Here is a 17,723-nt window from a genome sequence, read left to right as displayed (position 1 = left end):
GACTTTTTCAGAAAACATTCTAAGTCCTTATTGTATCATATATGTAAAACTTTTTTAAAAGGACAGTCTTGTGTCTCGGGTTGGCCCTTAAAATGTCTCAAATCTACCAAATTGGACCTGGAGAAGACAAATATTCTGGTACACGCAGTGATTAGAAGATGATATGAGGCCCTGGGGTTTGATCTCCACTACTTGGGGAGAGGGGAGGCAATATAATGGTAATAAGAAACTGGCATTTTGCATTTTCTAGAAAGCCCCTGAAGCATATTGGTTAAACTAGTAGGTTATAAAAACAGTCTCTGCTCTCTAGGAATGTGTATAACTTTAAGAGAAGGGACACAGGACTTTGGCCACACATAAAGTAAGGTGTGTATGGAGCTGAGTTTCCAGTTTAGCTCTTCTTACTTAAATCTTTTCTGGCTTTGTATAATTTGGCTCAGGGCCGGGGGCATAGAATGAAAGTAGGAAACCAAGGTGGGCGGATTGAGGAGTAGTGAGTGTGGGTCAGAGCCAACCCGCAGGCTGAGCTGAGGTGATAGTTGTTAAGGAGGGTTAGGGAACAGAAGTTCAGAAATGAGCCAGTGTCAAGGTTCTTTCTTTTAGAAACCCAGAGTGCTGGTGCGCAGGCCTCTGAAACAAGATGGTAAGGTACAGGCAGATGTGGTAGTGATTACCTGGTAAGGAATATTTTCTCCAACCTCAGGAAAGGGTTGTAGTCCAAAACTAGAAGTTGTGTTTGGAGCCAGACCACCTTGACTTGAATCTGACATCATACCTACTAGCTGGCGATTTTTAGTAAGTTGTCAAACCTCTTTGTGCTGTAGTTTCCCCCGCTGTAAGCTATGGGTATTAATAATACCTACTGTAGTCATGTGTGGTGGCACACAGCTGTAATCCCAGCAACTCGGGAGGCTGAGGCAGGAGGATCATAAGTTTGAGGCCAGCCTGGCAACTTAGCAAGACCCCCTGCAATTTAGGAAGACCCATGTCTCAAAATAAAAAATAAAATGGCTGGGTATGTGGCTCAGTGGTTACGTTACCTGCCTTATAAGATTGTTGTATGAAGATTAAAGGGGTTAGTGTGTGCTTTAAAGGAAGTCCACTGTGCAGAGTTTCTTGAAGAAATAGGATGAACTTATAAGCTGTACATAGAGGGCTATCCATCTGTTTAGATTGGCCCAAAATGAAAAACAGCTTAAATGTACAACAGTACGGCCACGTATATAATGATGTAAAATATTTGAAAGAGAAAGATGTGATTTTGAGTTCTTTACAGAAAAAACTTATCTGTGCTGTCTGCAAGAATACATTTCAAAATATTCAGTGTTTTCCTTTGGCGATGAGATGTTACTATCATTATTTTATTTTTGCTTATTATGTCATAGGATCATAAAAACAACAACAACAACAACAAAAAAACTCTTGACCTAGGGATTGCAGTAAGGGCCATTGAAATAGATATAACTACCCTTAACGCCCCATACTGCAGTCTCTTTGTCCTGGGTGCTGTGAGCTGGGGAAAGCCCCTTCAGCTAAGGTCCTTTCAACCAGTGGCAGACCTTGCAGGAGGCTGTCTCTCCTGAAGAATGGGAAGTTGTCTTCTTGCAAACAGGAGTGTTGATGAGGCTTGGGAAAGGGAAACACTTGGAAGTTATTGAGCTAATAGGAGTTGGGAGGGATTGGAGCTCTGAGTTGGAGGGGTGGACTCCAAGAGAGCTGATACCCCGGGTGGGGGGCGGTGGATGTGGGTAATGTTCTAGATATTTGCTGTGAATTCTGGGTGCAGGGGGCCACCAGCTAGGCCCTGCTCTGCCAGGTGTTTACCCTTTAGCTGCTAGGTCCCTGGGAGGTGTGAAGGTGTCTAGGGAGGGACCCTGGCTGTCAGCCATGCGATGATGGGACTGTTTGACTGTGTTAATGAGGATGTGGCCGTACCCAAGCTTAGGGAGAGGATGTCAACCCTTGCTGGAAACAAAGTCTGAAGATGAATTCCTAGAGTGCCAGCAAGGCCTTGGAATGCCCAGCCAGCCCCTCTCCAGGGTGGTGCAACCAGAAATCAGGAAGGTGGTTGGTTTAAGACAATCCCAGTCTGAGTCAGGGCATCAAACTAGATTAGACTGTGGATTTAATGGATGGGGATTCTTTAGAATGGTATTAAATTGTACTTGCTCAAGCATTACTTCAGAAGCTTACCCTAAAAACTACTTTGGAAAAACAAATCAAAACATTTAAAGTCAACCAAACACTTTTTTTTTTTCTTCTGTATGAGAGCCTGGTGCACAACAGATAAATATAGGACTGCTGTGTGACATTGGGGATGGGAGGCCCCTCAGAGGGACCTCAGATAGCCTAGGTGAGTCCCCTCTTCATAGGTAAGTATGACAGTGTCATTTGTTCCCTTTGGTTTAGTTAACAAATGATTTAGGATCAAGTGCTCATGAAAATATTTTTGAAAGGAATAGGTTTTTGTTTTGTTTTTTTAAGCCTTTGGAGGAAATTTTCCTCACTTCTGAAGGATCGTGGGGGTGTGAGGGTGGGGGAAGTGCAAGGCTGCAGAGATAGCATCGCTGAGCCACAGGATCAGCCTGCCCTAGAGCCCTCTGCTCTGGGGACTCTTGTCATGTGAGTCCCATTAGAGAAATCCTCTTCTTTACCTGGTTCTGAGTTGAGCCTTATGCTGCTCGAAGCTGAAAAAGATCCGGTTCCACCTACCTTTAGGCACCTCCTCTCCTCTGGCCCCCAGACAGACCTTTCTAAACCCCTGACTCTCTAGCCCAGCTTCATTTTGCTCCATAGTTGGCTGGATTGTGGGACCTACATCTTAATGTTATTCGTATTTTCAAAGACTTATTTTTGTAGACTGCATCTAGGGGGTAGGGCTTTCCACGTTAGGTGGTGCGTCTGTTGGTGCCCCTTGGTTGTGTTCTGGAAAAGAGAGTTGCCTGTGTGCGGAACTCGGGGACGTGACATTAGGAAGTGACCGCGGTGTCCTCTCGGTTCTTTGTTTCAGGGCCTGCGCTCTTTTCTGCTCTGTACTCCGTCATCTCTGCTTGGACGTGTGTATCTCGCAATGAAGGGTTACTTCAGTATTTTCCCTTTTGCTTATTTAAAAAATAAAATGAAGAACAGTTGAAAGCCCGGTGCAGCGGACTCCCAGATGATAATGCATCTCCTGGATGCACCTTCTGTCGGTGTTTAAAACCTGGGGGCAGAAGCTAGTGTGCAGGCGGCTTGAGGTTCTTGGCTGAGTCGGGGGAAAGCATTATGTTGCCTTCTCCCTTTTTGTTTTGTCAGATCCTAGGTGCGGCTCCTTTGCAGCCTGCCTCTTGAGGAGGCGGGTGGGAGAAGATGTAGGAGGATGGAAAATGAGCAGCTTTCTTATCCACAAACATTGCCTGGGAGGCCTGGGGAGCCGGGGCTGGTCTTGCAAGTCCTGTGCCTGGAGCCCTCTCCCTGCAGTCCTCTGAGGGGCTGAGTCCGAGGGGCCCCCTCCCCCTCCCCCACTGAGCTTTTCCTGAAGGCCCACTTGGGGCAGGAGGCAGAGATTGCAGCTGCAGAGCTGAGGAGGGCCGAGGCCAGCTTCGCCTGCACTCCCACTCATTCCAGGCTCACTGTTGAATTTGAAATCCTGGAACATGTGTTTTAGTGAGTTGGTTCATAAATTTTTTTTTTCCCCTCGGGATTCTGGAATAGAGGCTGCCCATTCTTTAATAGAACATACATGGCTTAATGGCACTGCATGAGAGTACGTGTGGGGGTGTGTGTTATTTTTGGAGGGGTAGGGAAGGAGGGGGTGAGTACAGTTCTTTTCAGCTTTCTTAAGAGGCAAACTGTTTTCCCCCTTGTTATCTATGCAGAGTGTGAGCGGCGACGATGAGAGTCTGTGGTTCTCTGGTCCCCAGGGTCTCCTCACTTGGCCCTCCTGAGCAAGCCTGGGCTTCCCCTTTGCCCTCAGACCTTTCTGCTCCATTCACTTCGAAACCAGTCATGAGAAGCAGAAAATGGAGAAGTCGCCGCGTAGAGGTTGATGCAGCCCATGCAGTTGTATCAGCTTAGAGCTTTTGCCAGCCTTTCTTGGGAAAAAAAACCAAAAAACCCAAACCCACTGGAATTAGGAGAAACCTCACCACACTGCATCGAGGAGCCGATTCTGCGCTCGTAGTCTGTGGGCCTGGGAGCGTGGGATGCTGGAAGTCGCCCCTCCGCACAGCGTCAGCGTTAGTGTTTTTGTTGTCCTTTTCCTTGAGTGTAGAGAACTTGGACAGCTGCTCCTTTCCCAAAGCCTCTTATCTGGCTTATCCTTGGCACAACTCATTTTTCCCTCTTCTTCAGGCTGGGCCAGCTCTGAGCCCACTGTTGGAGGGCTCCACGACCGTGCCTTTGTGCTGGTTCTGCACTGGTTCTGGGCCACCCCGCAGCAGTGATGCTCAGCTGTCGTCCTGCTTAGCTCAGACGTGGACTGGGGGGTTAGGACACTGCCCAGCGTGCCTGTCCTGGCTGCTGACCTGCAGCGTCACAAGCGTGGCTGTAGCAAGGCTGTAACCCGGATCCTCTTCTGCTGTGCCAGGCTCATCAGGAATCTTCTCGCTCTTGGTCCCTTTATGATGATTGATTATTTAGATTCAGCTTGACCACTTCACGTGACCAGGATGTCACCCCTCTGGGACGGGCTTCCCATTGCTGAGCCTTTCTCACTTGTCCTCTTCAGCCTTCCACCTCCGCCCCAGGTCTGCCTGCTGAAACAGCGCAGAGTGAGTCTATCTCTGTCCGCCACCCGACACACAGCACCTCACTGATTTTGAGAGCTGCCAAATCTCATCTCTCGGTTGCTTTACTTAATTGTTTTGTAAACTTCTCCAAACTAAATCATTCTTCCTTTTTTATTTTTATTTTTTTCAGTCCTAATGTAAGCTTGGTCAAAACTTTTTTTATTTAACGTTGGTCCATAGTGGGTGGAATGGTTCTGTTGCCATATGAATGGTGCTGTGTGAATTCACTTCTTTTTTGGTCTGGATGCTACTTTTTAAAATGAAGCCTAAGATTTCATTAGCACTTCTAGCAGTTTCTTCCTGCTTGGACCATGTTGATTTTATGATCAAATAAGAACAAAAACAGGCGTTCCCCCCCCCCCCCCTTTCCTTTTTCTTTTTAGCAGGAACCACAAGTTATTTTTCACAGTATACATTTAGGTAATTAATTGCCTTTAAAAAACTCAAGTATTCACATTGGGTCTTATTAAAGTTTTATCTTGTTCGTTTGGAACCTGTTGAGCTAGAAAAAATATACACACACAGTTGTCTCCCCACCCCCGGTTGTGTTGTGAAAAGTGATCTGGAATGACCACATGACCTAGTCCTTTGTTTCTCAAGACCCTGTGTAATGGCAGGACAGAAGTTTAAAAGATAGAAAATACCCGCGTGAAAAAATATTTGGGAGAAGAGCGATCAGAGATTTCCAAACAGCTCTGGAAGATGGTAAGTGAAAGTAGATGGTAACTGATGAAAGACACAGAGAAAGGCACGGATAGTGGAAGATGAGGGGTTCCATGTGCCTGCACATGGAGAGACTCCTGCCCAGGGCATGGTGGAATTTCATAACAAGGACAAAGAGCAGCTTCTCAAAGGGATTGGGGGGCTAGGGGTTTCTGTGGGCTTTGGCATGGTCACCAACCAAGATCCCACAGTGGGACATCTCTAGACCACATGTTTAAGGAAATGGGACCTACAGCATCCGCCTAACACGGTTTTTGCAAACATTAAGTTAAAAGTTGTGTATAAAGCCCCTGTTGTGTTTTTTTGGCACATGGTAAGGATCTGTAGGGTGTGTGTAGCTGTAAGAAGTATTACAACTACTGCTTTTCCTATTATTGCTTCTGCTGTGGTGGTGGTGGAGTGTGTTAGTGGGGGTTAAGCTCAGCTTCACGAGACAGAAAACCCAGGAGCATAGGCACCATAGAGACTTACCTCTGCATTGCTTATTCTTTGTGTGTGTGTGTGTGTGAGAGAGAGAGAGAGAGAGAGAGAGAGAGAGAGAGAGAACTGGGGATTGAACCCTGAGGTGCTTAACTACTGAGCCATATCCCCAGCCCTTTTTATATTTTATTTAGAAACAGGGTCTCACTAAGTTGCTTAGTGCCTTGCTAAATTGCTGAGGCTGGCCTCAAACTTGTGATCCTCCTGCCTCAGTCTCCCAAATTGCTGGGATTACACCGTGCCCAGCTTGCATTGCTTAATCTGAGACAGCAGTGGGCAGGGACTGCCCTTTGAGCATCCAGGTTGTGACTCGTTCTGTCTTATTCTAATATAACGTTCAACCTGCAGGATCATGTACCTTTCCTCTCCAGGAAGGAGGAAGGAGCTGGCGCAGCATTTGCCCCCTCCCCTTTTCCAGGAAGTTTCAGTCCCAGTATTTTTATATACATGTCTTAGTTGCAGAACTTAGTTATACGGTTGCATCTCAGCTGCAGGGCAGGCTGGGAAAGGGTCCAGTCTATAGCCTTGTGTGTACTTAAGAATTTCTTTCTCAGGGGAAGGGCAAGAGCTATTAGGTTTGGCATCTAGCCTTCTCTTTGTCACAGCGAGACATGGAATTACTTATCCATACACTGAATCTAAGCTTCTGGAATATGATATTTGTTCTAACCTTTTAAGGGTTAACACCAAGGACCACGAACATATTAGCTTATTACTTGAGTTTACAAGTGAATTATTATGTGTTAGACTAGGCGTTACAACACCAGTGCTTTTAATATAGCTTCTGCTGAAAAAGTTCAGCTTAACATTACTTTGAAAAAGATCTACAGAGGAGGAGAAAATTGGAAATTAGACTGTCTTAAGAGATTGGTATTAGTCAGACATTATCCTTCTGGTATGGAGATAATTCACACAGATTGCTTTGACTGTTAGAGGATGCTTACAGCATTTGGTGTTTATAACTTCTTGTTATTTGATCTCTGCCCTAGAAGTGCTATAACTCTTGATTGTCACTCCTGGAAAATCTTGCGTTTTAGGTTTTTAACATTATTTCCTTTTGTTAAGGGGATAATTAGGGACCCATGACCTTGTTCCTAGATATAAACTTTCTAGAAAGCCAGTTTGCAAAGTCTCATTTTGCTGGGTGATTGTTCTTTCTTTATCTCTTTAGTACTCTTCATGACCATGTTTATTTCTGTTGACCCAAATACTTGAGAGTTATTTTTAGTTGCAAAAACTCAGAAATGCCTAGAGGTTAATCTTAAACTCTGTAAACTGTGCGTTAAAACAAACAGAGACATAATTTCAGTTTCTCACACTTAACTCAGAGAGTGTTTTCTCACTTAGGAAATTTCTCAAGAACCTTAACATTTAGCAGATGCACACGGGCTGGTTCCCACTGCTGTAACTTTCTCGCTTAATTCACTTTTTCCCTTATTCATTTTTATATGTAGGGGAATTTTCACATTTCATGGATTTGGTTATTCCTTCTTGCTCTTGGAGCAAAACACAACTTTTTAAATTGCTCGTAAATTAGAATAAGATACCTCCTGTTGGGATAGAATAGGATGAGGTTAAATGACCTAAAATGGACACCTATTTCAAAATGGCAAAATGAATAGATTTTTGAGTTACTGTGATTTTCAAATGTGCTTATTATTTATACTGAATTCTGTTTAAAGCAGCAAAGACATAGCTTTGGAAACCTATAAGGATATGCTATTAGATAAATCAAAATATCAATGGTTTAAAAAACAGACATATGTTAAATTAATGTTTTAATTCCATTTTGTGGCTGGAGCCAGGACAAGAAGTCAGAGAATCTGGGTCCTGCAATTACTAGTGATGTGATTTTGGGCAAGTCATTAACTTCTGAGTTTGCTTCACTCCAAACAGAATTAGGCAAATGTCTGTCTTGCTAGCCTCATTGCAAGAATGTAATAATGTTCTGGTTGTGAAAGTGATTTGAAAATGATTAGGGGTCACAAAAACTGGAGTTTATGTTATATAAAAATCAAAGCTGAGACTAAAACCAAATCTTTAACAAGGAAAGATGAAACTATTAGAAAATCTCAGTTTTGAATTTTTCAGTGTGTAGTGAAATCATTTTTTTTTTGAATGTATAATGAATGCTAAATGCATTTATTGTTTATGTTTTGTCCCAATGAAGAGAAAAATTGTCATATTAAAATGACAGTTATTTTGCTTTTTGGTTAGTCTTTGGGTTGTAATACAAATTTTCTTTTAAGTGATTTTTTTTTGCATTTATCCACAGAACTAGTAAATTATTATACTTCTCTTAACGAGGCTTTGAGACTTATTTCCACAGAAAGTTTTCTTTCATATGCTGATGAAACCTAGGATGTGCGAGAAGCAGAATCCTTGCCTTTTTGCTTCTTCATCTCATTGACCACAGACACACCCTTGTCCAGGATGGATCTCAGCTTGTTTTTCCGGAAAAACAAAAGTCAGCCTTGCTGAGTGGCAGCAGGGTTAGGTTTCCAGGGGGTCACGTGGGAGGAGAGGACAAGATTGGCTAGGTGCAAACTGAAGGGTGAAGAAGTGGTGTCCGAGGACCTTAGTCGGAAGATAGGAGACTACATGAATGAATTTTATGTTCTTAAATGTTTGCGGTGAAATACTGGTTCTAAATGAACTCCAGAACTAAATTCATTCTTTAAGTATAATGCATGCATACATGGGTTTGTATGTAATTTCTGTTTATTTACTGTTTTGGTGGTACTGAGGATTGAACAGAGGTGCACTGTGTTACTGAGCTACATCCCTAACCTTTTTTGAGACAGAGTCTTGCTAAGTTGCCTAGGCTGGCTTTGAACTTGCCATCCTCCTGCTTCAGCTTCCCAAGTCTCTGGGATTATAGGTATGCACTACCATATCTAGTTTAAATTTTTTAAAATTTATTTTAACGGATATTTATAAGCATAAAAATTGTACATATTAGTGGGGTATCATGTAGCATTTCTAGACATGTATATATTGCATAATGTTTAAATCAGATTAAACATATATCTCTTCAAAATATCTCTCCCTCCAAGGTCAAGGTATTTTCAGGGTTAGTTTCTTTTTTTCTTTCTTTCTTTTCTTTTCTTTTTTTTTAAATATATTTTTAGTTGTAGATGGACACAATACCTTTATTTTTTTTAATGTGGTGCTAAGGATCCAACCCAGTGTTTCACATATGCTAGGCAAGTGCTCTACCACTGAGCCACAACCCCAATCCCCTAGTTTCTTTTTTAATCTATATACATATTTTTTAGATGGATACAATACATTTATTTATTTACTTACTTATTAATGTGAGGATTGACCCCAGTGCCTCAGGTGTGCTAGGCAAATGCTCCACCTCTGCGCTCCAACCGCAGCCCCAGTTAGTTTCTTCTGAACACATCTCCTTGGCTTATGGACAGCCATCATCTCCCTGGGTCTTTGCATCATTTCCCTCCATACTGTCTCTGGGTCCAAGTTTTCTCCTCTTATATAAAGGAAGGATTCCAGTCTGCCCACTCTGTTGACCTCTTCTCCATTTTAAAGATCGTGTCTCCAAACACATTTTGAGATAACTGGGGATTAAGGCTCCAACATATGGATTTGGGGGAGCACAGTTTAGCCCATGGCATGTACTGAAGGGTTAATGAAAAATGTTAAGTCGTGGTTCTCACTGTTCAAGTTCTGCGTCTCTTTAGAGATGAGTTATAAACCCATGATACATAATGGTATTAGTACTCTAGTTTTGTTTTTCAGCTAAAATGTCATAATCGTTAAAAAACGGGCAGAAAAACTCTCAGCTTTTGGAAAAAGGGAGGCAGTTTGGTGCCAAAATGGAGACAAGGGCACTTGTGGAATAAGCAGGACAGGACAGAGAGCTGCAGCCATCCATCCCATCAGCAGCGAGGAGAGCACGCCCAGGGATGCCGAGAGTAGCCTGGCCAGGGTCGAGGGCTCAGCCTGCGTCCCGTACACAGGCCCCTTATTTTGATAACTTTTAATTTCACAGGCAAGATTTCAAGCTTTCCGAGAAGTAAAAATCATCAGAAGGATATGAAGTAGAAGACAGCAAAGAAGAAACAACCAAGGTGTGATTGGACTGGAAGGAGGAAAATAAAGTAGTGGCATGGAATAGCCAAGGAACCATGCTGAAACAAAATAAAATTATTTTCTACTTTTTGGAAGAGTCCACTGGCTACTTGTGAAAAAAAATGTCCCCAAATGATCCACTCTAAGATATATTTTAGTAAAACTGTTAAGACTTTAGAGTTTAAGAAAAGAGTTCCCATGGACTGCTGTCAAAAATTTGAATGATTCATAAGGATAAAAGAATCTGGCCGTGATCACATATCTCAGAATGGCATGCAGAGCATGGCAGTCACAGAGTAGCGATTCCTAAAGGGACGGACAGCTAAGGATTGTGTGTTTAGCCAAGCTCTCCCTCAGTCAGTAGGACTAGAAAAGCAGTTTACACAGACTTGGGTAATTCTGTGTTTTTTTTGGCACTAGGGATTGAACCCCGGGGGTGCTCAACCACAGCCACATCCCCAGCCCTTTTATGTTTTACTTTGAGACAGGGTCTCACTAAGTCACTTAGGGTCTTGCTAGTTGCTGAGGCTGGCCTTGAACTTTCCATCCTTTTCCCTTGTTCTCCTGACCGGCTAGGATTATAGGTGTGCACCACTACCTGGATAATTCTGTGGTTTTGAGCTCTCGTTGAGGAGTTTGTTCGAGGATGAGTGTGTTAGCTTTCGGTTATTGTGACAGAATGCCTGAGACATCAACTTTAAAAGGGGAAAGGTTTACTTTGGCTTGCAGTTTTGGAGGTTTTAGTCTGTGGTCACTTTGCTATGTCTTTGGACCTGTGCAAGGTAATGCGTCAGGGTGGGATAACACGGAGGGGACAGCTGCTCATCTTTTGGTGGCTGGGAAGCAAAGTAGAGCAGAGGTTGGGTCCCCTTCCAGGGCATGCCCCCCACGACCTACCTTCTTGCCTATGCCCTACCTCTTAGGGCTTCCACCGTCTCCCAGTAGTGCCACAGCCTGGTGACCCTGCCTTCATCAGGTGGCCCTTGGTGTGGGTACTTATCCAAACCGTAATAGTAAGCATCAGTCAGCCAGGAAATGCCTGGGGAAACTGGCAAAATGACTGATAGTGGGTATTTAATCTCAGATTAAAACAGAAGGGCACCAGAGGGAAGAAGGAGAGGGAAACTTCCCTGTTCTCTAACTGGAAACTGTTTGCTGAGCAGTTGGAGTTTTTAGGAGTGGATGCTGAGGCCGACTCCAGCACACAGGGTGTTTTTTAAGGATTCGTCCCTGCAGAAGGGAAGGGTGGACCAGGATTGGGTAGAGGGAGAACTTAGATGGCAGTAAAGGCCCGCAGAGCTTCACCAATACCATGGGAGCTTCGGGTTTTCTTGGCTGGTCAGAGCTGCCCAGCATTGGGCTGAAGAGGCCAGGCACTTCAGTCTGTCTTCTTCAGTGACACGCACAAGATGGGTTCAGTAATCCCCAGCACCAAAAAAAGATACACTTTAACATTTGAATCTGGAGAATCAGAATAGGTTGTGGCCAAATATCCAGTTTTCATGTACTTACAATATACTTGTATATGGACTTTTTTTTTTTTTTTCTAATAGGAAAAATCACAGTAATTGAAATGAATGAAGATGTGGAAGACTGGATAGTAGTTTAGGAAATTATGTACCATCTGAGTCCTAAGCTGGCAACTTTTATACACAGTCACGGAGTTCCTGTTGTGTACCAAGCTGTGAGCTGGGTTCCTTAAGTGTTTTCTCAGTTAATGCCATCTGCTAAAGATTCCTGGTACAGGTTGATTAATGGTGTATCTCAGGTTTCCTTGAGTTGGGGTGTTTTCTTTTAAGTGCTTCTTGATACAGTTTTACCTGCATAGACCTTTGTAACACAATGGTGTGATGCTTTGGTTAATAAAATATCCTGGGGCAGGGGAAGTGATTCAGTGGTGGAGCACTTGCCTAGAATCCGTGAGGCCCTGGGTCCAATCTCTTGCACCTAAAATAAACAAATTAAAAAAAAATCTTAAGAATTGAAATAGATTAACTTTGGATGAACCTATAAATCAGACTATGCATCATCCTTCCACAATTAAAAACTGACTTTAACATTAGGTATTAATTGGTTCAGTGGTTCTGGTCCCCTACCCATACTTTAAAATCCCTGGGGAGCTTTTAAAAAAACCTCCCACGTTCCCAGCCCCACCCTGTGTGATTGAGTGGGAATATGGGCAGCTGCAGTTGAAACCCGCTGCTTCGGGATCGCTTTTGTAATAGGGTGGCAGCTGCTTTAATGGTGCCCTTGTTTTGATCTTGCTGACTGGAATATGATCTGTCAGGAAGGGGGGACTGCCGTGTTCATTTGTAAGAGGCTCAGTTCTCATTTTAAGACAGAATCTCATCTGATGACGTGAAATGGTCTGGAAACTTTTTTTTTTTTACCCCCTTGGTGCTGGGGATTGTGAACCCAAGGCCTAGAGTATGCAGTGTGCGTTCTACCCCTGAGCTATGCTGACCTCAGCCCTGACGCTCAAACTTTTGATATTTAACTCTCATTTGTGAAAGAGCATGTGTATGAAATAGACCAAATTAATATCAGACTTGGGATAATCAAAACAAACAAATAAACAAAAAAAAACCTATCCTGTGCTTCTGTCATCTCCATCTGCCTTTGAACTTGAGGTCTGGGGTCCATGTAGGGGACTTATAGTGGTCACCTTCAAGCCAGATGAGACCTATCTGGAGCCATTTGGAGACTCCAGGGGCAGGCAGGCAAGATCAGGGAATCAGTTGCTGATGGGGGGCAGTGGAGGGGGAAGCAGCTGCCTGAGTGGTAACAATCCTAAAATTAATCTTCCTGCGAATTGCCTGTGGCCCAGGTGGCCCGCTGGTGCGCTTTTCACACCTCCTCTTTCAGAATTACCTTTCTTTAAAGGGAACACACCCCTCATCCTCAGGGTGCCAAGCAGGGGATAATTAAAATATTGCTGCAGCTGCGGAAAAAGTGAATGACTCTAATGACTGGATAAAGGAGCTTTCCCCACATAAGTCTCCCAGTCTTTGTTTTCAATGAAATTTAAAGATGACTTAATTGAGTGGTCAGCTGGTAGATTATTAGACACCCATAGGTGCATATTACTCTTTGGTGGAAAAAATCCCTTTCTCTTGCCATCTACCTATTATGTGAAGACATTTTCTCAGTGCCTACATTAATAAGAACTACACAGAACGATAGATTTCATGCCACAAATGGTCCCGTTCTGGTCATTAAGTAATGATTTTCTACAAAGAATGACCAAATTGGAGAGAAAATCCTGTCTCAGTAAGATAGGCATTTCCAATAAAATTTCACTTATATTTAGTAGTTTGGTGAAGTTTGTCTTTAAATTGGCAATTGCATTTAACTCAACTTAAAAGAAATTTTTATTTAATACTGATTTTTATGGTTTAAACACTCAGATTTCATACATTTATGGATTTTTATTGCAGAGAAATAGGATGGACTTTGAAGCAAAAAAAGTAGTAGGATGGAACACGGCGGGTGGGGAGGGGACTGGAAAGATGAGATCAAAGAGAGGGAAGTGAGGTACAGTTTCCAACTCTTTAAGAGTTTGTTCATTTATTTTTTTTAAATGGGATGTTGGATGTGGGAAATGGTTATGGCATTTGGACACATGACTTAAATGGATCTATTGAAGACATTTGATAGTTTTATTTAAAACAGCTTTTATAATATGTTGGAAATTATATTCTTTGCAACCTTTTAAAATCATAAGGTGGAATGTTAACTTAAAAAATGAGTAGGTGGTTTTTCTGTTTGTTTTTTTGGGATTTTGGAAAAAAAAATGTGAAGAACCCTGGGCAGGCTATCATGAGGGGAAGGGGAAGGAAGAAGATAGTGAGCACTTATGTGGGTTTTTTTTTTTTCCCCCTTGGTTAAAATACCTGGAAAGAGGATTTGGTTGGCTATTTTAAACCATATCAACATTTTAACCAAATGTCAGAGTTTAACAGACTTTCAAATTGATGTGCGTCTTTTTCCGAGATCACTTTTATGGCCCATTCCTCACGTACGAGCTGTTCCTCAAGCCGTTCCCAACATCTAGATGTCTTCTGCCTTCATCTTTTTTAAGCATTATTTTAGACGTGCAGGCTATTTGCATTGTCAGTAGAAGTTCACGATCTTCTAACTCACCAGTCTGCCATGCTCAGGTATACCTCTGTTGCTGGTTTTCTTTTTTCATCTGCTGGTTTGGTTTTGAAGGAGTCTAGAGAGATTGTTGGGCCTAAGGAAGGCAGCAGAGCTCCGGGTAGGGCCAGGAGGGTCAGGGTCTTCATAGTGGTCTGATTGGGCTCTGTTGTAGCGAGGTGTTTGAATTCACAGATGCTTTGCACACTCTACTGTTCATCCCAGGGAAAAGAAGTTGATGTTTGCCTTTTTTTGTTGTTGCCTTTGCCAGAGCACATTTGCATATTCCCTAAAGAAGCTGGACCTGACTCGGTGATAGCTCATTTCTGTCGGCCTATGGTCCTTACGGAATAGAATAGGGGCTCCCCTCTATGACTTTTCCCTTTGGTACTGGGGATTGAACCCAGGACCTCATTCATACTAGGCCAAGTGTTCTGTTACTAAGTTAAATCCCCAGCCTTTTTTATTTTATTTTGAGACAGGGTGTTCTTAAGTTGCCAAGGCTGGCCTCAATCTTGCCGTCCTCCTGCCTCACCCTCCTTAGTTGCTAGGATTACAGGTGTGTACCACCATGCCCAACTCTGGGATTACTTTTTTTTGGTACCAGGGATTGAATTTAACCACTGAGCCATATCCCCAGCCCAATTTTGTATCTTATTAGAGACAGGGTCTTACTGAGTTGCTTAGTGCCTCACCTTTGCAGAAGCTGGCTTTGAGCTCTTGATCCTCCTGTCTCAGCCTCCTGAGCCACTGGGATTACAGGAGTGCGCCACTGCGCCCAGCTCGAACTCTTACGATTTTTTTAGTTGACACTTTACATAAGGTGTAACCAAGAGACGTTTATCATTTGAGTAACTGAAGATTGAATTGAAGTGCAGAGGGATTTGGTTTGCTTTCCCCATGTCAGGTGTGGGAAGGCAGAATAGCTCTTCTTGTTTTCTAACTTGTTCTTTCTGTCCATTTCTGAGGATGTGGAGGGAGGGATACCTACAGAAGCTGTAATATCATGAAATATTTAACGATTAATGCAACACTTGTAAAACTGGTCTCCATTCAGACCTGGCTCCTGCGCAATCCTAGCTTCTGTTCTTCCCGTTTCCCATTTGTACTGTGGCTCTTGTCTCCGTGTTGGTAAATGAAGAAGAGAAAATGGACAGGGATGATGTGTTTGATCCTTCAGAAGAGTGTCACTGAAATGTCAGAACATTAAGAAATGCCCTTGTGAAAATTAATGTGGCTCTTACGTATTTTGGCAAAAAATTTCCTCCCTGTAACCGTTTGTTGTATATGTTAACTTAACAATTACGTCAAAAATTATGATAAATATTCTCAACTCTTGACTTATTTGTTTCTACCTAGAGTTAAGACATTACTGGGATTATAACAAAATTTATTAAATCTATAACACTTATTTTCACAAGTTAGTTTTATTTATTTAAGGTAAAGGCCCTGGGACTAGCCCCCTTGCTCTGTTGTCCCTGGAGATCAAACCCAGGGACTTATACAAGCACTCTGCCACTGAGCGCCGGGGCTCAGCCCTGTTTTTCTAGCTTTTCTACTATCGTGGATTTTAAGTGGATTCTACTAAGCAGCTTTTTTTGCGGAACCAATTTCCCTTCTGATACTTATGCACAGCACAGGCGTTGGAGTTATAAACTTTGGTTTGAATTCTGGCTCAGTCTCTTGCCTCAGGCGACCTTGGCTAAATAAATACCTACAAGCTTTGATTTCCTCCTCTGTAAAGTGAGGCTCTAGTACCTTTTCTAGAGGGCCCTTGAGAAGGTCAGTGACGGATCGCACACAAAGCACGCCACACGGAGTCTCCGCAAGAGCAGCTGCTCCCTAACAGGACCAGAGAGTAATTTGCCATGTACTCAGTGATCTCAGTGGCTTTGCTTCTAGCCTTTGTCTCAGCTGAGAAGACAGCTGCCTTTTAAATGATGAGAAATGAGTCAAGTGCATGGTGGTGAGAGAAGAAGGATGGAAATGGAAATCATTTTTTTAAACTATAAAGGTTACAATCATAATAACGAATTCCATCCCTGCTTTGTCTTAGGTACTCTTTATTGTCCTCCACAAATGGTGTCTTATTTAATCATCCCAGTAAATCAGAGCTAGGCACCATTAGGTGGGTATGAGGACGGTCTCTATTTTATAATATGAAACCAGAATGCCTGTTGTTAAAAAAATTCCTTTTAAATGAAAATTCTGTAAAATATAGAGAACAATAAAGCCACCATAAAGTACGACTGTGTTTTTTTAAGTAATATCTTTATTGAAGTATAACTCACCATTTGTACAGTCATCTCAGTTTAACCTTTTTTAAAATTTATTTATTTTGGTACCGAGAATTGAACCCAGGGGTGCTTTACCACTGAGCTACATTTCCAGCCCTTTTTATTTTTTTGAGACAGAGTGTGGCTAAGTTTCTTTGGGCCTCGCAGAATTGCTAAGGCTGGCTTTGAACTTGAGGTCCTTCTGCCTCAGCCTTTCCAGCTGCTGGGATGACAGGTGTGCGCCACACTTTTGAAGAGTATAATTCAGTGGTATTTATTACTTTTATTTATTTTTATTTTGTGCAGTGCTGGGCATTAAATCCATGCGTGTTCTTCCACTGAGCTACACCCCCAGCTTGTTTTTGTGGTACTGAATCCAGGGGTGCTCTCCCACAGAGCTACATCCCCAGCCCTTTTTATGTTTTTAATTTTGAGACAGGTATTCACTAAGTTTCCCAGACTGGCCTTGAACTTGCTATTCTTCTGCCTCAGCCTTCTGAGCAGCTGGGATTATAGACAAGTGCCACCCTACCCAGTGTTAGTGGTTTTTAGAGTATTCATAGTTGTGCAACCATAACCACTAATTTCAGACAATTTTTATCACCCCCATTAAAAAATAAATTAAAAAACCCCATACCCATTAGCACTCACTTCCCACTGGCAACCACTGGTCTACTTTCTGCCTATAGATCTGCCTGTTCTGAAGATTTTATGTAAACGGAACCATACGCGAGGTGCCCTATTGTGACTGGCTTCTTTCATTTAGCTCCGTGTTTCCAGGGTTTATCCGCGTCGTGGCGAATGTCCATATTTCACTCCTTTCTCTTGCCAGGTAACATTCCATTGCATGGATGTACCACATGTGTTCAGCCATGCATCAGTCGATGCCCATGTGGGTTGTTCCTAGTTGGGGACCGTTAGGAATAATGCTTTTGGTTTTATTTGGAATATATCTAAGAGTGGAATTGCTGGTTGCTATGGTAACTCTGCCGGTAACATCTCGAGGAACTGCCAAACTTTTCCAAAGTGATTGAATCACTTTTCTTTCCCACCAGGAAAGTGTGAAGTGTTGTGATTTCTCTACGTCCTCCCTGACACTCACTAGCTGACCTCTTGTTTATAGCCATGCAGGTGGGATAAAGTGGTGTCTCACTGTGGTTTCAGAGTGCATTTCTTTAATTTAGAATAATCACGTGGAGCCTCTTTTCATGTGCTTACTGGCCATTTATGTATGTTCTTTTGA

At 42.8% G+C, this 17,723-nt stretch overlaps 1 protein-coding gene across 5 annotated transcripts in view; it reads left to right on the top strand.

Annotated features, from left to right (window-relative positions):
- Positions 1-17,723, top strand: part of Tmem131l (transmembrane 131 like) — a 172,403-nt gene that overhangs the window by 25,943 nt on the left and 128,737 nt on the right. The window lies entirely within an intron of this gene.

The sequence above is a fragment of the Marmota flaviventris genome, chromosome 7, assembly GCF_047511675.1.
Source record: "Marmota flaviventris isolate mMarFla1 chromosome 7, mMarFla1.hap1, whole genome shotgun sequence".
NCBI lineage: Eukaryota > Metazoa > Chordata > Mammalia > Rodentia > Sciuridae > Marmota > Marmota flaviventris.
The sequence above is the reverse complement of the archived record's forward strand: the minus strand, read 5'-3'. Positions and strand labels throughout refer to the sequence as shown.